This window comes from Canis lupus, chromosome 23 (genome assembly GCF_011100685.1).
Source record: "Canis lupus familiaris isolate Mischka breed German Shepherd chromosome 23, alternate assembly UU_Cfam_GSD_1.0, whole genome shotgun sequence".
NCBI classification, from domain to species: domain Eukaryota; kingdom Metazoa; phylum Chordata; class Mammalia; order Carnivora; family Canidae; genus Canis; species Canis lupus.
Genome location: NC_049244.1, coordinates 5,955,915 through 5,981,960, shown reverse-complemented (window position 1 = coordinate 5,981,960; position 26,046 = coordinate 5,955,915). Strand labels below are relative to the sequence as shown.

Below are 26,046 nucleotides of genomic sequence, written 5' to 3'. Positions count from 1 at the left end.
TTAAAAGACCCAGCAACTATTGCTCTGTAGAAATAGATACATAGATGTGCATGGGTATCTCAATACAGTTTTGATTCTGTAGTTTCTTTAGAGTGCCCATATATAGCATTTTGCTTAGAACTTTCCAGTTACTTTAGCTTCCTTGCTTCTCCAAAAAACAAGCTCTCATCAACTGATCCTGGAGATTATCTTCACTTAACATATTAAACAAACAAATAAACAAAAAAAGCTTAGGCCAGGGTCAGTGATGATGTCCAAAATCATGCGTCTATCTTTGTAAAGGCCACATGACCACTAGGACTTAGTCCTTCTTCTCCTAGTGCACTATTCTTCCCAAGCTGCTTCAGTCCATATGTAGAAAGACATAGATTTAAACCAAATCATGTTTATGTTAACCATGTGCATTCTGACTTGGGATGGTACCCTCAACTTTATCTTTTACAATAATTCCTCAAATATCTGCAAATCCACCGACCTCAAAAGAGTGGAAGTCTTGCTTTCTTCACTGATCTAAAATTCTTCATGTAGTTTGAATGTCAGACAATTGTCCCCTAAATTAGGCCACACACACACACACACACACACACACACAGCAGGTGGGTTAAGCCACTCAGAATGTGCAAGTGACACTTCTCACAGGCCCCTCCCCAAATGCCAGATCAGGCCACATTGCAGCCTGGGGTTGGTTCCAGCTCAGAGAACAGAGTAGCAGCTGCTGGGAGCTGGCAGCAGCTCAAGTCTCAGCTGTATTCTTGGCCCCCTGCCTCCGCCAAGCACTTACTAGGGGCGCGTGACCAAGGAAACAGCTGAGCCCCCACCTCCAAGAGGAAATGCAACCGCCACAGCCCCCACTGCCACCTGCTCTGGGGCCAAACAAAGACCACGTTCCTGCTGGCTCTTGCAGGGGTAAGACGGACTGCTGAATCACTCCTGAGCATGCCAGAGCTGATCTGCTCAGGACAGGCAAGCAAAGGCATGGTCTGACAGGTTGAAGCATCAGTCTGAACACTTTGGCAGGCCACCTGCGGGCCTGAACTTGCACGGGAATCAGATACGGTTCGGATGTTCAAATCATGGGGTCCTAATAGGACTGCTTTGGATATTCTCTGTAGCATTTTCCTGAGATACCCCTTGCCTAAACAGAAATTTTGATTTTGGTCTTGAAAAATCAAAAAACAGTGGGTTGAAAAATTGCTGAGAGCACAGAAAACTGGCAAACCATTTCCAAGTTCACTGATTTCCAGGAGTCCTCTTAACACAACATAAGTATGAAAATGAAGCAAATGCATTAAATGTCCTGTATCTTCCTTGGCCTGGGACTCACGGTGTGGCCTTCTTGGGTGCTGTGGAACGCAGACACAGGACAGTGAAAGTCCGTGGGGATGAGCCTGCCACTTCCCAGAACCAGGGCTCTGACAGCTTCAACTCAACGTCAGCACTATTAAGAGACATCCATGACTTCAAACATTGTGAAATCTCACCCTCCTCTGAGGACATGTCTGTGTCCGTATCTGTCTCAGAACAACAAGAGAGGCTACGCTTTATGCTATTAAAAAATCTTCTGGAGATGGACAAAATGTTGAGCCTTTGTGATGTGCATGTGGGGGTCTCTCATTCAATTCTGTTTTGTGTATGTTTTGAAATCTTTCATAATAAAAAGTTTGAAGTGTAACAGGTTCTTTGGGATTAAATAATCTTTGAGTACAAATACTATGCACTCAAAGAAGGCTTTAGTCGAGATGAGAGAGATTCTGATTTCTGGGAGATGATACTTGTTTCCAGGGAGAATGTGAGAGGTTTGAGGACCCATTACAGACTGTGGCTTCTTTGAAAAACTGACCCATGTCGAGTCAAGGTTTTTCTCACTAAGAGTGATACGAGACAGATTTTCTTCAACCCTGATTCATGCTTTGAAACAGACTAGCTCTAGGGCATCCTGGTGTTAATTTTTTACCTCTCTGGTCAACCTCAGGGGTAGACATAGATCCTCTTGGAGGACGGACCTCTTGGGGGATTATTTTAGCTGCAGAGAGTTGAGTGGCCCAATGGCACACTTTTTCTACAGTAATTTATATGCAATAACTGATCGAGGGGGAGTATATGATCTGGCTCTCTCAACCCTTGCAAGACAACCCGAAGGCCATTCTAGCCAGATAAAGAACACCTCATGGAGTCGGTGTTCTTTGAGATCTGTTCTCATTCTTTGGCCTGAACTGTGGCTTGCCTTCTCCCTCTGCACACTCCTTCTCCCTCCCTGCCCCTCGTGGCACTGGTTGCAAGAACTCTCCCCAGTAAACATCTGGCACACCAAATTCCATCTCAGAGTCAGGCTCCCAGAAGCCTACCTGGGACACCTCAGGACATCCCTTTGGAAGGTGGGAATCACACTGTGGCAGTAATAAAATCCAGCTTCAGAATCATTGGTTGGCTTAAAACCCTTGTGAGTTTCTCCAACCCTTGACGCTTCATTGTTGCTAATTCAAAGCTTTCAATATTTATAAAGGTACTAAAACATGTACATACAATTTGTGTTTGTATGCTGAACCGTAATTCTGAGTTACCAGTTCTTACATAACCACATATTTAGTTCTAGTCAATTAAAAAAAAATCTATGACTCTCCCCAAAGTTATAAATTCTCACTTATACATGAAATGTGATTCTATTTTTTACCTCCAATTCTCAGAGGCCACTACTCAGTTACATAATCCTGCAACCTCAAATCTAACATATGTCTCCTTGTAGGCACCTCCAAAAATTACTACCCTAAATGCAATTCCAAAACCACTGGCAATGAACATGTTGCTGCTACATAGGAGACATTAAAGGTGCCGTGATAACCTATGAGTTAATGCCAATGAAACATTAAGCAGTTTATGAAAAGTATTTCATTTGCTTCCCTACAATCATGAATAATTAGCTGCCACTGTTTCCACTCTGCAGATGGGATGACCGAAACTCAGCAGGGCCAAGAAACCTGCCCAAGATTACACAAGTTGAAAGACACTGACCAGCCCTCACTTTATCCCCAGGAGATATTTATTATTGTTGTCTATCTAATGTACTCTTTTAGAGAACAGGCAGGACACAATACGGTAAGAATTGAATATGCTGATTTTAAAAATATTACAGCCAGCTGTAAGAAATCTCTAAGTATTCTGATTTCTCTGTTCCTCCATGCAGTGTATATGCATTAGCACTTTCCGGATTCTAGGAACAGAGCAGCCTAAACAATCATAATAGCAGCTAACATTGGCATTGTGTTCCTACACTTTGAGTAGTATCCTTTGAACTTCAGTAAAGACTCACAGAGTCCCTTTATCTCTCTATCCATCTTTATGTCCCACCATTTTCCACTTCTCTTTCTGGATAGGCCTCGGATGTGAAGTTTTAATAGCACGAATCATTATTCTCATGAGCATAGCTCAATAACTAATTTTCATACTCTGACAATGAATCAATAAGAGAATATTAAATTGTATTAGGTATTTGATGTTTTACAAGGCTGAGAAGATTTGTGTTTAAATTGGCCAAAGTAAAACATGTGGTCTCTTGGAGGACCCAGCTCTAATTGTGCAGATAATCCATGTGTGTGTGATCGTGTGTGTAATCAGGCCTGTTCATGTAATGGAGTCAATAAACAATTATTTAGTCAGCCCCTACTAGGTACACAACATCCCGCTAGGAATTGTGAGAGGTACAATTTTTATAGTCCAGCATCTGCCTAGAAGAGATTTATAATGTGCTAAAAATGATGACTTACTCAACTCAGCTCTTCAAAGACTTCTCTTTTTTTCCATAAACATGCTAAACAGTGAATTCCAAATGAATCCTTATCAAGTATTACACTAATTTTCAAGGGAAAAAGTTAGATTAAACTAATTCATAATCCAAAGAAAACTCCTTTTCTTCCAATAGGATGAAGAGAGTGATATCCTGTAAGTAAGAAAGGAAATATTTACTCCAACTACTCAGTCAAGAATTAAGAATTGTCCTTTTGAGTCCAACAATTACTGATGAGAAGTGAACTTTAGGACTGTGGTTTCACATTATCTTAATCTGTTATTACACATATTGAAGAGATGGGAGCCACCTCCTTCTCTCCCTCCCAAGTATGGCTCTCTTTTTCTAAACCTTTCTCCATGGATGGGATGCAGAAATTGGAAATAAGGGCACAGGTTCAGCCAGTGGTGAGGATGCTTCAAAGGGCAGAGAAGTGAGGTTGAAGCAAGAATACACACTTAGGGCAAATATGCAGGGAGAGTGGTTGGCAAAGTTTGCTGACATCTGGAAGGATCAAACCAGAATAAGAAGCTGGAGTCAGGAACAAGCACAGATGTGGGACGGCAAATGGTCCTCTGGTGGCTAGACCCACCTTTTACAGATGTCATTTTGCTCACTGCTCAGTGTGTGAATAGACCAGTCCCCTAGGCCCTGCTAAAGAAACTCAAAAGAACAATTTAATTGTGAACTTAAAATAATTTACAGTAATTTAGAAACAATTCCTTAAGATTGTTTATAAAACCATCTTTTGCCTTCAACCAGGTCAAAAAGAGTAAGAAGTCAAGGTCTGTTAACCTGAGGATCCCTGAGAAGAACGCCAGGAAGGCTTGTCAGGGCTAGAGCATGGATCTGGCCCGTGGCAGCATGTTTCATGCTCTCCCTGTGCCAGCAGATGGTGCAATGCACACCTGCGACACGTCACAAAACAGCTCTCTGAAGTTTTTATTACAAGAATTTACATGAATCTTTACACATCCAGGGTCCAGTGTACCCGTGTGTCTCTTGATTTAGCTGCTGCTGACCTATATAGTGTTTTTGTTATAAAACAGGAAGCCCGTCCACCAGTTGGGGCCACAGCCCAACCCCTCCAATCTCCAAAGATTTCCTTCTTTGGAGAAATCATTCTTACAATATGTGAGGGATTACGACTCTAAACCTATATATTAACCAACAAGATGAGATTAAGAAGTCACCTCTTCCCTTATCAAATCTCTATCTCCCCACTGCCTATGGTCAGTCTTTCTTTGTGCGCACACTGAGCTCTATCAGGGCAAACATCTCCATTTCAGTGCTCCTCACACAGGGTCCTAAAGTTGTCGGAAGCTCAGGCTGTATGTTCCCCCATGGACAGGGACTATGGCTTGCTTATTTATGGGTCCCTAGGAACCACCAAAGTATCTGGAACATAATAAGAAATTAGCAAATGTTTCTCAAAAGATCAATGTCTTCTGTGAATGTCCTCTAATCAACTGAACCAGGAGAGGTGGATTAGTTTTGCAATCGTTTAAAATATTAACTGTTTATAGTATATCAATAGTATCATATTATAAAATATTTTAAAAAATTAAAAAATAAAATAAAATAAAATATTTAGGCGGGGATCCCTGGGTGGCTCAGTGGTTTAGCGCCTGCCTTTGGCCCAGGGCGCGATCCTGGAGTCCCGGAATCGAGTCCTGCGTCGGGCTCCCAGCATGGAGCCTGCTTCTCCCTCCTCCTGTGTCTCTGCCTCTCTCTCTCTCTCTCTATGTGTGTGTATCATAAATAAATAAATCTTTAAAAAATAAAATAAAATAAAATAAAATATTTAGGCATATGCCTTGGAAAAAACTGATCTTGGCTTTATGAAGAACACAACTAAGATCAGTACACATTTTCTAGAAATACATTGGCCACCTTATTTGAGAAGTCCCTCTTCTGGGAAAACTGGACATAGTTTACTAATGACTCACTTCATGATTTCTGAACTACTTCATCTGATTCATCTGTGAGTACCTATTGAGTGAGTAGGTTATTATTATTGTCTTCAAGGGGTACTAATTGGTATTTATTTACTTAGTAGACCAATATATTAAGATTACACATAGCTGAAGATCCAAAAGACACAGTAATGACAGATGCACTCCTTTCTACAAATTCTGGGACAGACGATAGAATCATTAAGTGGGGGCTCCTGGGTGGCTCAGTCAGTTGAGCGTCTGCCTTTGGGTCAGGTCAGGATCCCAGGATCCTCGGACTGGCCCGCATCTGGCTCCCTGCTCAGTGAGAAGTCTGCTTCTCCCTCTGCTTCTCCCCTGCTTGTGCTCTCTCTCTCTCTCAAATAAATAAAATCTTTAAAAAAAAGAAAAAAAGAATCATAAGTGAATTTGCATGTTGATCAATGTTTTTCAAACTTTAGGTTATGACCTGTGAGGAAATCATGAAGTTAAATCATTGGGTTCAATTTTTAAAATGAAATAAACAGAACACAGAATGGAATGGAGTGAAATGAACTAGACTAGAATAGGTAAGAATTAGAGTATATTGTTGCCCTTGGTAAGGCTAAGACTTCTTTTGTAAAATTTTATTTCACATATGTGTATGCAAGTGTGGGGTGTGTATCTGTGCACATATACCTATGTCTGTGTGATGGAGTTCACATAAAAACATTTTTAAAAATAAGTCTGTCAAAAAAGTTGCTGGAAGAGATCACATAATGTTTTCATGGCTGAGGAGTAAATTGAAATATATATGTAACTCATGTCTTGATTACCAAAGTCAGCGAGAGAAAATACTGGCTGTGATAGGGATCCTGCTGTGAAATCCAAACATTATTTGTGAGATGCAAAGACCTTATCATTTAAATATGACGATGGATGCCTCTGATGAAGATAGAACATCTTCGTTAAAACAAACAAATGATTATCTTGGACAACAGTGTAAACAAGTCCCTAATTCATGAAGCTGCTAATTGCTCTTCCCAGCTGCAGAATATTGGCCTGCACTCCATGTCTCACCACGTGTAAGTGTGCATAACACTCGCTCTTAAATTCAGCCTCACACGAGTCCAGCCAAACACACCAAGGTCTGGGGGCCAAAGAGGGTCAGTTCAGAAAGAACCTGTCTATAAGGTAGCTAATTAAGGCATCAAGTGCTTCATTTTATAGACATAGATTTTCCTCTATGGTTGTGATGGAATTAAACTTGTATTTAAAGTACTTTATTTCCTCACAAGACTTACTGATGTATCACCAGGAGAAGAGCTTTTGAAGCATCTTTTGTAGCCAAAGGAAATGGATACTTGCTATCCTTTTTTTTAAGTGAATCACAAAATTGGTATTGGAATAATGGTAATCACAAATTCCCCTAGTGGTTCATATTTAACTCACTTAAACACATCTGCCTTGACTCTTACTATAAAAAATAATAGTCACTATGTTTTCATATATTATATTATGTGCCAAATGCTACAAGGAATACTTTACATTAATCTCATGCACAATATTTAAGGAAGGGAGGGAGACACAGAGGGAAGAAGTGTTAAGTTTCAGAAAAGATGAGTCCCCGCCCAAGGTCAAATAACACTGATATTATTCAAATGTAGGTCTCAAGTACCCATGCCCTGTCAAATGCCTCCCCGCATGTTGTTCAACCTATGCATTTGGTATGTGTTCATTGAGAAGTGAATGCAATATCCATGTATACAATCATGAGTGTTTATTCCAGAGAGATGCCAAACCACATAATAACTACACCTTTTATTATAGCAAAGTATGAAAGTCAGAAACATGCAATTATTTTTTATTGGTAAAGCTGATTTGGATATCCCACTGAAATATAAGAAAAGCATACTCAGTACTTGATTCTTTTACTAATCTTAAAGCTGAGAAGCAAATGAGCTACAGAAGACTCATACTATAAAGTGGACGCGTGACCTCTGGTCCGAGCCAGAAAGTTACCCTGTCTGGAGAAGGGCTAGTTCTAAGGTTCATGAAATCTCATCTTGATCACCATGTTAGGATTCAGGTTTGGAAATTTCTTTGAGGAATGTGCCAGATCCTAAGATGGCGCAGTCTCAATCCACAGCTGTCTTTTGGGACTGGGTTCAAAGTAGAATCTGCACATCCTGCCTTGCTGGTGCAAGAAGGTCAATTCTGTTCAAGAGTTCATGAATAACCTCAGGGTCAGTAGGTCACATGTAGACTGAAATGCACTACTGACAATTGCAGTCTGCCTGAAAAGGAGAAAATATCACAAAAGAAAACACCACAAAAACCAGAGTGTTGTACATCTGTGAACTGCTTGGACTCTGAAGCTGGACTTCCAGAATGGAAGCCTGCTTCCTCTACTGACAGAGCAAGTTACTAATGGTCTCCATGCCTCAGTTTCCTTATGTGAAAATGGAAATAGGAAGAGCCTCTACCTCACAGATGATTGTGAGGATTAAACAAGTGAATTCATGTAAAGTACTCAGACAAGTACCTCACACATAGGGAGCATTCTATAGGTATTAGCAACTGACTCTCTCTTACTGGGACAAGCACATGCATCCATTCCAACAGAGATTTATGGATATTACTTGATTAGAGCTCTGGCTGGAATTCAACTGCCAACACTTCTGGAGACCCAGACCTTCTAGACACTTCTAAAGACTTCAGGTGTCTCTAAAAATTATAGACACTTCAAAATGATACTGGCTTCTGTCCAAGACTCTGAGGGAGCCATCACTGCGCTGTTCAAGATGTGGGTAGATGGCAATTCCTGAGGCTTCACACATATATGTAGGAGGTATCTGGATGACAGTTCTAGCATCGTCTGTCTTTTCCAGCTAGTATAAATGATAAGAACAAACCTGCCCGTGAAATTCACATTGAAAGTGACAAAGCTTACAGAGAAAGACTCCAAGAAGAAGAGCAAAGGAGGAAATGGGATGACATTGCTAGAGATGACCAACTTCCAAATTTTTCCTAGGATTCCTGCCTGCAGCAAATGGCTTTAAGAACATTTATAAAGAATCCTTCTTACAGATATCATTTGTTTCCTTTTGCTTGAGATAAAGCACACTTATTTATTTAAATAAATTGATACTTTCACTTCATAAAATGGTGCAAATCCAGTTACTTAGTGAAACTAAAAACAGTACTATTCTTATTTTTATCTTTTTTAAATTGATAAATAATTTTCATACGATCATAAAATCGTCATATAGTAAACTTGGCCTGTTGTGAGTCGGGGCTATATAGTTCCATGGGTTTTAAGACATGTATAAGTTTGTGTAAATAATCAGGCTACAGAAGAGTTCCAGCACCTGGAAGCTCCCTTGTGTCATCCCTTGCTAATCACACCTCCTCTCTGACATGTCTCTTGGCATTCATTAATTCATCCTCCTTTGTTGCTATATTTTTTTCCATTTTGAGGTGTTATATAAATGGGATCATGCAGTCTGTGACGTTTTGAGATTGGCTTCTTTCACTCAGCATTAAGCCCTTGAGAGCCAACCAAATTATTGCCTGGATTTGTAATTTGCTCCTTTTTATCACTGAGTAATATTCCACTATATGGATGCACCACAGTTTGCTCAGTCACCTTTGGAAGGACATTTCGATTGCTTCCAGTTTGAGGCAATTATGAATAAAGCTATTATAAACTGCTGTCTACACAATTTTTGCATTCATAGTTTTCATCTTTAGTGCTCACTAGTTTTTATTTCAAGGTTGTTTTTTTTTTTTTTTTTTTTTTTTTTACCCCCAGAATAACCAGTTTTATAGATTAGGGATTATTCTGTCTCCATGGACTTAAAGTCCTACACTGGAGACTCTTAGAATACAAGCTTGGGAGAAACTTTCAACTCCCTATAATCATCCAGGCTCCTACTCCTTTTTCTAGTAGAATTTGCAATTCTTTCTTCTCTTAAGATGCTATATTTTTAAAAAATAATTTTTAAATCAAAGTAAATTGAGATAAATTTATTAAAATGTATTTGTTTTGAAATGTTACAGTGTTTCTTTAATGTTTCAGATTATGAAACACCAATCATGCAAAATCTACATTGACAAGTTTTATGTTTTAGATTGGTGGTTCCCATGTTATGGTCCACAGACCAGCAGCATCAGCACCACATAGAAACCTGTTAGAAATGCAACTACTCGGGACTCACCCCAGGTCCACTGAATCAGAAACTGCTGGTTGGTCCAGCGAACTGTACCTGAATAAAGCCTCCAACTGATTCTGATGCATGTGCAGGTTTAAGAGCCACTACTTTGGGGATGCCCTTGAGATGACATCCTTGGTACTCACCCACACTTCCTCCCTTCCATAATAGGATTCACTTAAGGAATAGGATGGCTCATTTGTGTTGAGATATGGGTCCTAGATCACCAACTGACATTTATAAGACAGATGGTATAGTTCATTTTGGTCACTGGGGAAGAGCCATGGAATCAAAACCTAAAGTCTACAGAGATCCCTAAGTCTTCATTTGAAAGGATAAATTTATCACCCTACCCTCTATTTCTATCTTATCATTTTATTGGTGCAGATGGGCAGAGAACAGGGATAGATGAAAGTTTCCTCTCTTTGCTGATACCATTCTATAACCCTATACTTAATTGGTATTATTCATTATCAGTGAAATAAGTGAATTCAGAAGGAAAATTAAGTAGAAAAGCAGCTAACTTAGTTCACACCATCACTGATCTCCCAATAAGAGGGAGTATTCTTTTTAAAATATAACCAGATCCCCAATTTATATATATATCACATCTAATATATATTAGGTGTATGTGTATAATTTTATAATATAACCAGATTTCAAATGTATACATATAAATATGTATAAAATAAATGATATCATATGTAATACATAGTATATAACATATGTGTGTATATTTATGTATTTTTCAACATATACACAAATGTGTATTATTAAAAAGTTTATATACATACTTATTTTCTGTTTTGTTTTCTCTTCAGAAAAAAATTCCCCAAAATAAAATTACAGAAATCCTCTAGTCCTAGGCCAATATTTATCCAAGTAAACCTAGCTAATGCATATGATAAATTATACAGGTTAAGAAATTTGGAGCGATACTCTCTAAGGTAAACACACTGCTATCAAATAAATCCTTATATTAACCTATAGATAGTATTTCTAATATTTTCCATTTCTTCAAGTTAGCTAAAAGGGGAAAATAAATATGATTATTTTGATTATTAGTTTCCTTCGGGCCACAAAATATGGTAGAAACATTAACTTACTAAAAGCATGCATTGTTCCCAAATTTCCCTGTCCAATAACTTAAAAAAGCAATTGCCTTGACAAATAATTAATTAATAGGTTTGTCATACCTACTACGCTTCACTATTATTTCAGGATAAGCTGAAATTTCTGTTAACCTCACCACTTCCTTTATCTGAGAAACTGACACCCTGAGGGTAGAAGGGTAAAAAGGCCACTTTGATCCTGTACATCTGCCAAAAGCAACTGTCACCCTCTGTGCCAAACACATGGAATGTACAGGCCAAAAAACGAGTGTGTGGTGCTCCAGGTGTCTGGGGTTCACTTGGTAGAAAACAAATTGGGGGCAAACACTCTATGAACAAATCTCACACTGGCTAATTCTAACTCAAGTTTTCCTGAAGATAATTTCAGGGGGAACATATTAGTAAAAGCGGGTAATTCCATCCTCAATATCAGTAATTGCATAAATAGGTGTTGGCAGGTGGACTGACAATACGTTTATGCACCTGGAGTTGTCTCTTTCCCGTGGGACAGAAGGCAGAGTATAAATATACAACGTAGCACTTTCCCCAACTTAACAAGGGATAGCTCCAGAACCCTTATTTGCAGAGAAAGGTGAGCTGCCTTAACTACAAAGAATTGCAAAAGAGTGCCAACAGCATGCATTTAAAAGACCAAATCCTGTGAATCCATTAGGAAAAAAAAAAAAGAAAGAAAACAAGAAAAGAAAGACAATTCTTCTTTAAACTCCACCTACAGGGGCACCTGGGTGGCTCAGCTGGCTAGCTGAGGTCCTGATCCCAGCCAGGGTCCTGGGATGGACCCTGAGCAGGGAGCCTGCTCTCTCCCTCTCTTACCTCTTCCCCTGTTTGTGCTCTCTTGCTCTCTCTCAAATAAATAAATAAAATCTTAAAAAAAAACTCCACCTATAACTTAGTATCTTCAAATCATTTTTTTCATTTATATGCTCAAAAAATTCTTAATTAATATTTTCACTTAGTCACTTATTCCTGGTCATCTGTTTTTGTGTAAGTGTGAACCATTGGGTCCCTTAAATCAAGACATTGCTTCAGATTGTTGGGCAGTGAGTAAAGATACATGTGTAGATCTGCTGTCATTTTTTTTCTTTAAATTATTTTCCTTAACTATGTGATATGTGTTGTTAACATCTTATAAAAGCCAATGCAAAAGAATCCCACCATCCCAAAAATCATTTTATCTTTTTTTTTTCAGTAATCCATGGACACATAGAGTAGTTAATGACTCAAACTACAATTCTATACTATTTTCAAAACAAGCATGGATATATAATTTCATTACACATGTTCTTCTAGGTTTCCATGCTTTAATGGATAAACAGTCCCTATAGGAGAAAGCAGGGAGGAGATAGATAACATTTCCATTTTGTGGCAAACATTTTACATATGATAACTCATGAAGGGAGTATTGCTGCCCACAATATTGTAATAAGAAAATTGGGGGTGCCTGGGTGGCTCAGTCGGTTAGATGTCTGACTTCAGCTCAGGTCATGATCTTGGGGTCCTGGGATCGAGCCCCACATTCGGGCTCCCTGCTTGGTGGGGAGCCTGCTTCTCCCTCTCCCTCTGCCTGCCGTTTCCTCTGCTTGTGTGCTCTCTCTCGCTCACTCTTTCTGTCAAATAAATAAACAAATAATCTTTAAAAAAAAAAAAAAAAAAGGAAAGAAAATTGAAAACTTGCCTAGGCCAATGAGAGGCAGAGATGAAATTCAAATTTAGGTCACTTTGACCTTGAGCCTAGTGCCTTTCCATGACACCAGGTGAAAGTATGTCCCAAGCAGAGGTGAAATCCATTCTTGTCTCAAGGAGCAGCCACAAGTACAAATTTGAGATGCAGGCAGAAATATTTCCAGTCACTCTGTATCAGTTTTACAAGATAATTTCCATGTCTTTCTACGCCATGTCACCACCACAAATTCTTCCACTACACCTTGGTTCTCACTTCCTAATCTCTAGGTTAGCTCTAAATCCCTGTGTTTCCCATGGCTATCACATATGACAATGTAAATTACATTTCAAAGAAAAAAACTCAAGGAGGATGAAATACACGTTTTTCTTTTTCCTTAGATAAGAATTCCAAGTGCGCTAGGACAGAAGCTTTGCCACAGCTGTGTTCACAACCAAGGGTAGATTGGTGTGAACGTCACATAGGCACACAAGTCCCTTTCACACAAGAGGTGGCTCATAAATATCAGCTAATATTTACACTGCAAAACAATTGAGCAAATTATTTTTCCAAAACAACCACCCCACAAAGAGCTTTCGATCAAAAATGATCCAAAGGTAAAGTCAGAATTAATAGAGGAATGTTGATTCTTCTTATCACCATCTTTGTGGCTTCCGCAAATGATACAGGGAGAACTACCGAAATCTTGGATTTCTATGTTGATAAAGAGTTTTTGCCTGGAGAAACGAGGTAATTCACAGAGCAGGAGTAAGCCAAGTAAAGTAATTCCCTCAGAGGAAAACAAATGGCACTAATGACCTAATCAATACAGAAATAAGTACAGATTTCCTCCACAAATGGCCACTCACTAGCTTCCCTAAAAATACAGAAACATACAGCATTCCTTTCCTTTAGATTTCCTTAATGTTTATGATGTACTTTACCCGGAATACCCAAAAGTTGGCTTCCTATCAGTTCAGTACATTAGTTCAGCAAGACTTGAGGTAAAATATATAACCTCTTTCAAGTCTGCAGGTCTGGGTTCTTCTCACTGCTATGAATTCCTTGACTATCAGTGCAAACCATCTGATCCTCGCCTAAGCCCCAGGATCTAATCCATAAATGATAAAACAAGTGATATTCCCTCATTCTTTCCTAAAACATCAAAACCAATCTATTCTCACAGCTCGGTCAAAACAATGAAGTAATATTTTCTAGTGATTTTAGAAAAATTGATTTTAGAGCTCTTTTCTCTTGCCAGATCCATTGGGCAAATCTCTGATTATACACATGGCCTTCTGTTGGATATAGCTATTAGTTTTATCTGCTAAGTGTACAAATCACAAATATACCACAATTTCATTTGAGATCATTCCTAGTTCTTAGAAAAAGTCCCAAATTGCCCCTGGAAAGGTGCTAAGAGTAAACTCTCTATAGTATTTCTAGACAAATCCAGAAGGAGGCCTAGTTAACTTTCTTTGTAAAGAAGCATTGAGCCCATAATCTTATCCCAGGAGAGTCAGCAATGGCAAATAATAAAATACTACATGGGATTTTGTGTACACATGGAATTCTAAATCTTCCATGCCCCAAACTCTCTTTCCCATCATCAGGAAGAGAAGGGAGTTCCTCCTATGGTTTGGTTAGAGCTGCTCTGCTTCTGGCAGGAAGCAGGGACTGGAGGCCACCAGCTTGCCAGATTCTCTTCTCCCTCCCTTCCTCACTCCTGCCTTTTAATCCAACACAGCCTGCTCACTGAGCCTTCAGAGGAGTGAATTCTCTCCCCACATCCTGGATCACCTTCACTATGGTTAATCTCTCCACAGGCATCCGTCCAGTAAACATGAGTTGTCACTGGTTCTGTGTACCACTGATTTGGAAATTTCTTGTGAAACTGCCTTTGCCTCATCCCTTCTCTCAAGATCATATTAACTGCGTGTTGACCTTAGTTCCCTCCCATGCAGATGGACAAGTGATCTATGTATTCCGTTCAAGTGGACTGAAGTTTCAGGGGCCTTGTTATTCCTGTAGAAGCCCTAGCCAGAGCTGGAGATCTGACAAAGGGACTTCTTTATGGGAGCCCAAACAATTGTGTATGCAGTTAAAAATCCCACATACGAGAGCACCTCTTTATTCTCTTTTTCAGAAAGATGAAAGTCAAGTCCACTAAGCTGAAACTTTAGGGGGGAAAATACAATTAAAACTTTACTAGGGGCTGATTTTAAGTCCTGATTATTAGACACCATCAACAGTATAAAGATCAATTTTTAATTCAACAGATTCTAATTAAATATCTGGTACATGCAAGCAAGGACTGCTAAGGACAGTGGAAAACATGTATTAGGAAATATGTTTTTAGGCCAAATTACTTTTTTTGCTTAAGGCAAGTTAATTAGACAACTCTAAGCATGTATAATATGCAGATTCTTGATATAGGTATAGATACAGATATATGATGATTTTGGATGTATACCATATATATGATAGATGAGATACATAAGATAAACCTTACATATAAGATATATATGATGGACAAGATATTTATATATATATATAGATAGAGTTATATAGAGTTATACAGATAGATCTCTCTATATAATATTATATATATATGTAAAATCTGTCTACCCTTTCCTTGTTTTTAGTTTGCTTTCCAGCAAATATCAGAATAGTGGAGGATTATAAACTTATTCTCAGATACCTTCTGAGAAGTTTCATTAGATAACTTTCTGATTGTGTTTTCCTTCAAAAAATGGCTGATATTCAAATTATAATAGAAAATTAAGCTCAATTACCTGATAAACTTATTGCTTTGCACAGCTCACCTTCTTCTGCACAGAACACTTACTTGCGTTTTCCCATTCCCTGATAGGTGAACCAACTGATTAAACCCCACTTATGAGGGCAGTTTCTCCCCTCCTCTGGCCACTTTCACACAAGTGCAGAAATGATTCATTTCAGCAACAGTAAGAACAGATGCTCCAGAATCAGAAACCAGATCAGCAACTCAGTCCAAACAGCTCACCCGGTGCTTAGAAACCAAAGCCTTCTGTGGGGAGCCAGGGAGCCTACCAGCAAGCCCATAGCGGCACTTGCTTTAATGTCTCAGAGGTAGTTGAGGATATTTCCATCTCCCAAGCCAGCCCCAATCTGCCACTTAAAAGCTTTCACCTATTAATGCAGGATTTAAGGTCATTCCTTCATGGATCCAGTCTAATTTCTTCTGGCTCAATGATTCTGATCTTCAGCCACCCCTTTTAGATGGTAAAAATGACACAATCGAACTGCTTTGGAGAAATAATATGTTCACCTTGTAGACAAATCTGATTGGGCTACCCCTTCCCTTAGACACTGACACAAGGTACTGGCCTTGTTAGACATCAGGATTCTTACTCAGTGTACACTCTGACAGTAGTTCCTACTTTAGCTTGGCCTTTCATATTTCATAGACACAGAAAAAGAGTAAAGCTATAGTCTCCAATTTTAACCATCAAAAATGTTATAGGGTAGAAAAAAAGAGAGCTGTACTTTAAATTACTAGCAACAACAGCAAGAACAAAATATTACAGGGAAATTTGTCTTGTTTATGTCATCAGGTTAAATCTCAAAAGGTTTTTATATGAAAAGATGATAGTGGGCAGTCCGGGTGGCGATTTAGCGCCGCCTTCGGCCCAGGGCGTGATCCTGGAGTCCCGGGATGGAGTCCCACGTCGGGCTCCCTGCATGGAACCTGCTTCTCCCTCTGCCTGTGTCTTTTCCTCTTTCTCTGTGTGTCTCTCATGAATAAATAAATAAAATCTTAAGAAAGAAAGAAAGAAAGAAAGAAAGAAAGAAAGAAAGAAAGAAAGAAAGAAAGAAAGAAAGAAAGAAAGAAAGAAAAGATGATAGCTTCTCTTTAGTGAATAATACCCATGTGCCTGTGCTAAGTACTTCATTTCTGCCTCATTCCTTCAAGGTATGCCTGATCTGACTTTATAAATGAGAAAATTGAAGCAATGAGGAATTCACTAAATCGCTAAAGCTGCATCACTAGTAATTTGTTTGTATTGGCCTGGTGTTGCTCACAATTTTATGTCGCTCACAATTTTACCTGCAGAAACTGTGACACATGGTGAGGTTTAGAGTCATGGCCATCGTCACACTGTTATTTACTCAGACCCAGAAGCCAGACATCAGGATTGGTTGTTCAGGTCCTAAATTGCATATTTATGGAGGTAAGTTGTGGAGTAGTAAGATGTGGATACAACACCACATTTACACCTTGCCACCCAAGACCTTTTATTTCAATCCAAGTTTTGCACATATCTGTAACCGCAGAACCCCATGAAGGCTCCGCGGGAAAGCCTGTCTTCATCACACACAGCCAGTCACCAGCTCCCTCTCAGGTAAGCCCAGAGAATACCTCTTAGGTTTAATCTGACTTTCCTTCGGAAGCTCCACTGAATTCAAAACACCTGTCTAGAGCTCCTGATATCCTATTCAACAACAAAAAAATGACTACGTGATATTATGGTCACATGTGGAAGAAAATAATCTCTCTTGGAGGGATATTTACATCCTTGTCCTAGAATATATAATTGTTTTAATATATAAACTCTCACATTTAACTATGTATACTCTCACATCTCTTGATGCTAAAAAACTCCACTAAAAACTAAGTCATCCTTTGTTGTCGATGAAGACAATAATCATAATTAAACACTAAGGTGTCCAGTTCGAGTATCTAACTGCGCTTAGGCAGAGAGCAATGGTACGTATGCATAACATGATACCACTCTCTATTATTTTATCTTTCCAGAACTCTGTTAGTGGTTATGTAAAATTTCAGGCTGGAAAAAGACTTTAATGTTCACAAAGGAATTAGATGCCATGACCAAAGTTAAATCATCACTGGAGTGAAAAAACAATTAAGAGTCATTAATACCAGCTAGCTGTGTTCAGTGGTTCTTTTTTTTTTTTTAATTCATCTTTAGTGCTATGCCAGTTATTTAGTGGTTTCCTAAAATTCCATAATACCAATGTATCGAAGTAAGTTTAAAATAAACAAATATGAAACTATATAATTTAAAAGTATTACCTGATCATTTCCATAAGCCAGATAAAAGAAATAGGATCATAGATATGGCTGCAAAGTCCTGGAAATTAATAAATTTGGCAGAATTCAATAGCAATTTTAACTCTACTGTCTGCTGTGTTGGTTCTTTTTCTAAAAGAAAGAAAGAAAGAAAGAAAAAAGAAAGAGAAGGAAGGAAGGAAGGAAGGAAGGAAGGAAGGAAGGAAGGAAGGAAGGAAGGAAGGAAGGAAGGAAGGAAAGCAAGCCATATTTCTAGTAAAAGGTTTTTTTTTTTTTAACTCTCAATCTCATTTTTTAAAATAGTTTTTTTAAAGAACCAGTACTATGTGAAGCTTGCAAATGCTGCAGAAATCTTGATTCTGTCACATATTCACATAGAATCTACTCCCTTTCTGTCCAAAAGTTCTTTGGTGATTAAATTGAATCTAATGCCAGCAATGCTGGGATTTCCACCAAACTCACATTTTAACAAACAAAATGCTAAGAAAAACATATCAATGCAGAGTACAGCTATTTTCATATTTTCATTTCAAATTGAACTTTTCATAAAGTTCAAACTTTTAGAACTTCACGTGAGAATTTCAGCTTGTGTTTCTAGAAACATTTTAATATATAAGTTTTTATAAAAGCTACAAAAGCAATTTAATAGCTCTTTATTTTCCTATTGAGTTCATGAACAAATAACAGTTAAGCAATTATGGGTAGGCCCTGAATTCCAATGAGTTTCCATGCCTGCCTTCACTCTCTTTTGACCATGGCTTGATGCTTCTAGGCCTCTGTGACAGTGATGAGATCACCTGAAAGCAACTCAAGTTACTGAACAGTTAGAAGATAGCTAGGTCTTCCGATTTACATGTCCAGGGGTAGTATATATATGGACCTCTAGGATCTTAAAAGTTTTTGAAATTGATGTTCTATTTTGTTCTCCAAAGATGCTGCAACATTTTTACCTCAATTATTGGTATTGCTTCTTAAATTCAAGTAGATCAAAATATGTCAATATGCGTTTTTTCCCCCTCTTAAAGTATGATTCTAGGGATGAGAATGTTTTAAAGTGAGTATTGTATTTTAGCATTTAGAAAAAAAGCTGTTCATCTGGTTTCCACTTCCCTAGAGATGGTCCTCGTTCTTATCTCAAGTATTTAGTGTGTAATAAAAAATCAAGGGACGATCATACAAATATAAGGGAATGCATATCCATTATTAAGCATTCCTGCACTAAATCTAGTTAAGAATTCACCAAGTTCTTCTTTTGGTTGTCCCTATCACAAGGACTTATTTCCTAGCTTGTGTGGGTATTAGGAAGAGATTACTGGTTTATCTTGGTAGATAAGCTTTGTGAATATGTCTCAGAACTGCAGAAAAAAAGATTATGTATTACACAATGTGATTCTGGGTGGAAACATAAACCACAAAATGCCAAACAAATCTCAAACTTTGCCAAAATATTTGAAATAAAAAGTGACATAATTGTTTTCTTGTTAAAAATCCCAAATCTTTTTTCTCAATTAAAACTATATTTTTAAATTTTTAATTATCTTAAAATCAATGTTGTTATTTGCAGAAGTGATTTTGTTAACAAGATCCCAATATTTTGTGTATTATCCATTGTGGATTTCTAATTTAGGAACTGTTGTGTCATTCTGAAATAGTGTGAAATGTGAGAAGGTGGTTAAGAGGCCTGTTTTTAAAAGAGATAATTATGAGCAGATCCCCTTCCCCCTTCACCTGGAGAAAATGAAATTATTTCCTGTTGCTAGACAGAAGGAATAATTATAAACTATATTACTTTAAAAATGCATAAATTTATTATGTAAATGTGTCTTGAGTGAGAGAAATTTGGACTAATTTTTCAGCATTTTAATAAATTGAAATTGCAATTTTATCCTAATAGGCATCACTGGATTATAAAACTTAGAAAAACCTTATATAACATGTGGCATTGACATGTACATTAAGCAAGGGTATAAAAAAAACTGCCGGAAGAAATTTCCTTGGGAAAAGTGTGTGGAGGAATTCAAAATATTGATCTTCTGTGGCCATAGATAGTGATTAACACTCATTCCACCTGGCAGCACTAAGGTCTATGCTGGCAGCTAGAAAAGAGGAGCATAACATAATGCCAAAGATTCAGTTTGAAAATAGACAATTTGGTGTATTCAGGCCAATCCTTTTGTTTTTTTCAATACACTCTCCATTTCCCCTGTATAATCATTTTAATTCATTTTTTGGTTTACCTGCACAGCTATTTCCCGGGGTACAGAAATGCCCTAGTAGTATTAGACAAAAGTGTATTCAAAATGTTATATGGACATTTAATGCCTTAAGAAAATATCACCCGATGACAAAGGATTTTGAGACCAAAAGATAACAATGTTACCAAACATTAAAAGCTGCTGCATAAACATGATACTCCATCCCAAGCACTTTATTCTTTATCAAGAATATTATATTTACTTATACAATTTAAACACTTTGTGCCTCAGCTTATATCTGACCCTCATGGCAATGAAATGGTTGTGATGTAAACACAAGTAATAAATCCTGTGAACAACCAGGGCCAAGTTTAATCCAAAATGAGCAAAAATAATTTAGATAAGGCACTAAAAAAAAAAAAAACAATTTATTAGGACTTGGCATAAATGTACCTTAAAGGAAACTAACACTTAGAAGCACAGATAGTCTGAAAAAAAAAAAAAAAATCTAGTCACAGATACATCTTGCTACTATTCTTTACCTTCAATAGTCCTTCAGCACTTACTTATAGCACTGCTTGAAATTATTTATCATATGTAACTCTAAATGTTAGAATAAAACAAAACAAAACAAAACAAAGTCAGCAGAAACATAGAGCCTCTAGAACCATAGATTCCCTAAATATAAAAAAGATCCTTTGTCTAAAGAGAGGAAGTCTGTATTTTATAAGTTCATCACTCACTTAAAATGTGTCCAGAACTTTCCAGGTGACATAATGCATTTCCAAGGAAGCCAATTCATTTTCTGATTAGAATTCCACAAATTTCTAAGCACGCTACCACCGTGTGGTACCAGTTAGAACGATGCCAGTACTTACCATTTGAAGAGATGACTTTCACTGTCCACATCATCTAAGCCCCCTATTCTTTCCTAACCTTGTCACAAAGCAGATCTGCATGACATCAACTTAGATGCAAATGGTTCGTTTGCAATTTACACCCTTATGGACTTCAACTGTCTCCCATTTCCTAATGAGACCCCTCAGTCATATTCACTTCTGCCTACATTGTACATTGTGTCTTCAGTGGCTGACTCACTCCACACTCTACTCCTGTAGCTTATCATTATCTTGTCCACAGACAAATTTACATTGAATTCAGATGAGAATGCCCACTGACTTGAGAATCTTGAGAAAGGTATCGGCATTGTGGTCCCAATAGCATGACCACTAAAGACAATATGTATGACAGCCAGTCTGTAATTACTTTTCCCCCCTAGAAGTACAAAGTAGAAAACACAACGACAACAACAACAACAGCAACAACAAATTAGGGGAACTCCTTGCAGTGCATTTCTCTTAGTTTATTTGTGGGGGGATTATTCTCGGTATATACTGGCAAACTCTAGAACAACTCTGTTGGTTGCTCTAACAGGTTTATTTAACAATAATTACATAACTCACTTCCCCACGTAATAAAAACTTCTCACTTTCTCTTATGTTTATTAGTTTTGAAACTACTTAGGCATTTGTTTAATTAGCTTCACTTTGCACAAAGATATAACCTGATTACAGTATGTTGTTAATATGAAAATGAACAACAGAGACCTTTCCGATTGAGCGTTTTCAGTGCCTACCTCAAGACAGGTGTTCTGCATTACACAAACGCTGCAGACAGATGGCTTCGTATGTTTTACGCACTATGACATTAAGATATTCTCCCCTCATTATAACGTTCCAAAAATTATTAGTACTGCCTCTGCTATCTACATTTTAAAAATACTTAACCTTCAGTAAGATGATCTGTTGTGTTTATCTCAAAATAAGGAGAGAAAACAACTCAAATATTCTATCAAGTTCAACCAAAACTCCCCGCTTCACTTAGTTGCCACAATTCTGGACATAGACTCCCAAGTTTATAAAAGAAAGACAAAAATTCACAAGGCAGAGCTTCAAGTTGTAGCATCTTAGAAGGATGTTAGTTATTTCATGCCCAAAACATTTTACAAGCTCGAAACCCTTCCCTAGAACAGTATTTTAGGAATCTGAAATTATTTCTGTACTTCTCACCATCCAAGAATCTGACAGCTTGTACAAAAAAAATAGTATGTGTGCTGCAACTCCTTGGTATCTCCTTCAAGTTTTAATGCATTCAAATGATTAAGTCGTCTTTCTAAGAATTATTGAAGAGGTCTATGAAAACACATACCAGACTATTCATGTTTAATTCTCTCACTAAAATCAATTGACTCCTGTTAGTACAATACATTAGGACTAATTAAAATCACCATATCCCACAGCCAGTCTGTACCTTTTCATATATCCATCTCCAGTATCCAAAACCATGCACTGCTCTGTCTTCCATCACGCTTCTTTTATTGCTGAGTGAGGCGCTCGCTCCTTCATTAAATAGCATTAAAAATAGACAGCACAGAACTCCCCAGTGGAGCATGCTCTAACAGGGCTAATGCCACAGTTCTCAAGGTAACCACACTCAGCTGGGATCTAAGAGGGAAAGTCACTGGGAGATCGGCAATTTGCAAATCTAATAGCTCACACAAACCTGTCTCTGTCTGAGTTGAATACTGTAAAAGAGAAATCAGCGTGTAGTGAAATCAAGTCACTGAGAAGCTGAAAGTCCATTTCTGAAGCTGCAGAAGTTTCCGTAAATATGCCTTCCCTAAACCAAGTATTCTGTAGAGTAGGCATTCACCCATGGCAATTGAGTTAAATTATTATTTATCAAATAACATAAATCACATCCAGAGAGATGGAGCCATATATGCTTAGGATCTAAATGTCTTAAAAAACTACATCTAAACCAAATTATTTACAGCAAACAATCAATGTTGATAAGGAAGGGCAGTTAGCTTTTTGTATCTTTTGTGACAAAGTGTCTTCCTTAAAGAATATACTAAACTCATTCTCCAGGAAATCTAAGAATATTCTGTTAGTTGAAATGATAAAAAGAAGTAAAGGAACGTGGTAAGAGAGGAAATACAGGATCAAACACAAATACATACCTTACAAATCCATATAAACCTGAAATGAGCGCATATAGAATTTTTCACACGTGATCCGTATTAGGAGTGCAGCAGAAGCAATCACTGCCAAAATAGTATATTACTCGACTATTTGAACAGAACATAGCTAGAGCTATTGGCTTCCAAGTGACCGTCTTTTGTGAAAATGACATTAACTAAAATCCTATTAAGACATACAAGTCCCATGGTGACACAAATACAGAAGATCAAAGGAGTAGGTGCATCTATTTTAAAGTGTATGTCAAAGGTTTTCTAACTTTTACCAAATGAAAAATGATTTCCTGTCATCTACAGTTCTCTGTTTTCTTAAAACAGTCATAGTAATTTTGATCTCCAATGTAGGTGAGGAGGAGGTGGGAGTCCTTTGGAATTATAGCATTTGAGCAAAATCTTGTGCAGATTCATTCAATTTTGGGGAATGTCATTCTTTTTGGAGAAGCTAAAGTGTCATACCAGTAGCCTTTAAAAATCAGAACTCAAAGTGGAAATCTGCACTCGGAACACATTCCCAAGAAATGATTTCTACCAGCCTTGCACTGCGCTTACTAGCTTCCCTTCCCTTTGCAACTTTCAATGCCCCCTTTCCGTTTCCTTTTCGGCTTGGACTCTCTCTCGTCTCCTATCTCAAGGAGGTGACCAAGCACTGAGCCTGAGCAGCTGTCAGCAACCACATCCAGTCCAGTTCTGTTTCTATGCATAAACACTGACTGAGCCCATTTCTCTTCCTAAGAAACTTTCTGAATACATGTCAGTTCAACTCAATTCCACCACCGTATCTGCAACCTGAGTCAGAAAACATTAAATGTGGAGTTTGCGATGCAACACAGATTTCAAACATGTAAAAACCAAAGGTAACATGTGTCCACCGGGAAAGCCCTTGGGAGCAGGACCCTGAGTCCTGCAGGAACAACAAACTGATCACAACTTTTCTGCCCCTTGCATAGTGCCCTTTCAAATGAAATAAGAGGATCTCAAACTTTCTACCATGAAACCTGCATAAACCGCTGTAGATTTCTCTGAGGAAAAGAACGGCGCTTCTCGGTTCTCTTCCTGGTCTGCCTCATCTGGGGGAGGGCAGCCTACCCCTCCTTCGATGAAACATAAAAACATAAAACAGGTATAACATCAACAATTTTCCACAATACGAAGGAGAAATGCAGACGAGAAACAGACCTACAGGAAAACACAGATGGAAGACAGAGGAGGAGAAAACAGAAAAATCACAAAAGACGCGCAAGGTTCACGTCGGAAGACCTTGATCATTACCTTGACAGAACAGTGGGCATCCCCCCAGCGTCTCGGTGCCTTGATTGACTTAGTTTTTGGCTTTTATCAATATTGTTTCTCAATGATTGAATTGGCTGGATTGGTTTGGTTTGGCTTGGCTTTTTTGGCTGTTTTTGGTTTGGTTTGGTTTGGTTTTGGGTTTTGCTCGCTTTATTCAACTGCCAGCAAAAGGAGCCTCCTGCAGCGTCGGCGGCCGGGGCCGGGGTCCACGCGCGGGTGCGGCGGCCCGAGCGGCCAAGGCTGGCGACCCGGCTGCCCCCGCCGCCCGCCGGGCTCCCGACGCGCTCAGGGCGCCGCCGCCGCCGCCTTCCCGGCCCGGCTGGCCTCGCAGGCTGGGCGCACCCCCGCGCCCCGTCCGCCGGTCTGTCCGTCCCTCCGCGCGTCGGGCTGCCCGCCCGCCGGTCGCTCCGCCGGGCCGCTCCCGCGGATTCTCGCTGTGCCGCGCGGCCCCCCGAGCTGCGCTCCCGCCGGCCGCAGTCCGCGCGTGGGTCGGGCCGTGCGTCCCTCGGCGCTCCCGCAGCCCACTAGCCCCGCGGGGAGCCGGCCGCCGGCCGCCGCGCCCGCATCTCAGAGCCCGGCCGCCGCCTGCGGAGGGCGGAGGGCGGAGGGCGTCCGCAGGGAGGGCGCGCGGGGGGCTGCGCGCGCTCGCTCTTCCTCTCCGCGTCTCCTCTGCGCTCTGCTCTCCGCGGCTCGAGCTGTCTAACTGCTCCCGCCCGGCCGCTGCTGTCACTCTGCGTCCCGCCCCAGCCAGCCAGCCTCGGCCCGTCCCTCCGTCCCGCGCCCCTGCCTCCCCGCCTCCGCCGCCGGCCCCTCCGCGCGTCCCTGCCCTCCCACGCGCCCGGCTCCTCCCCGCAGCCCCGGCCGCGGCCCCCGGCCCCCGGGCCCGCCACGCCCGCCACGCCCGCCACGCCCCGGCGCCGCGGGGGGCTGGGGGCTGGGGGCGGGGGGCTGGGGGCTGGGCCCCCGGGCGCGGCCGCAGTTGGCGGGGCCGGAGCGCGGGCACCTGCCGGGAGCGCCCGGCGCGCGGGGTTCTCCGCCCGCCCCGAGGCTGGAGACAAAGCGCCGGAGCCACGCGCGGCGGCGCGAGCGTCATTCATCAGAGGGAAAGACTGGCGCCGGCCGCGTCCCCGTCCCCGTCCCCGTCCCGGTCCCCGTCCCCGACCCCGGCCCCGGCCCCGCGCCCCGCCCCGCGCCCCGCCCCGCGCCCCGCGCCCTCGCCCTCCGCGGTACCTCCCCGGGGCGCCCCCGGCCCTGCGGACACCTGCCCGGGCGCGGCTCACTCCCCTCCTCCGCGGCTCACCGTCGGCCAACTCTGCGGGGAACACCCCGCAACGGCCACACCTCACCCCACCCGGACGAAGCCGCAGCGCCGAGCTCTCCGAGACTGTCGGCGCCAAGCGAGGCCGAGAGTCCGGGCGTGCCGCGGCCCCTGCCCTCCCCGCGGCCGCCCGCGCACCCGCCCACCCGCCCAGACCGCGGCCCCCGAGCGCCGCCGCCCGCGAGTCGCCGAGGTGCCGCGGGCCCGGGCGGGGCAGGGCAGGGCAGCGCGGGGCAGGGCAGCGCAGGGCAGGGCAGCGCAGGGCGGGGGGCCGCGAACAGAGTTGACATCCGAAGAAATTAAAGCGCTGCATTTCCCATTTGTTCTGGAGATGGGCTATTTTTATTATCTGTAATTCATTTTTTTTTCATTGTCTCGGGGCACACACCACCCCAGGGGTGGGGGGAAGGAATCGCGGAGGAACGGGG

General features: G+C 40.7%; 1 protein-coding gene across 6 annotated transcripts in view; it reads right to left on the bottom strand.

Moving 5' to 3' along the window:
- The window catches only part of ARPP21 (cAMP regulated phosphoprotein 21), a 155,673-nt gene extending 129,939 nt beyond the window's left edge, over positions 1-25,734 (bottom strand). The window contains exon 1 of one of the 6 annotated variants that reach the window (XM_038570345.1): positions 25,601-25,734. The gene's annotated coding sequence lies outside the window, so the exon portion shown is untranslated. Of the gene's footprint in view, positions 1-20,848; positions 20,873-22,280; positions 22,404-24,279; positions 24,546-25,530 lie in introns of those variants that run through there. The other 5 variants (XM_038570349.1, XM_038570346.1, XM_038570343.1 and 2 more) reach the window with 5 other exon arrangements.
- Between the last annotated feature and the right edge of the window lie 312 nt (positions 25,735-26,046).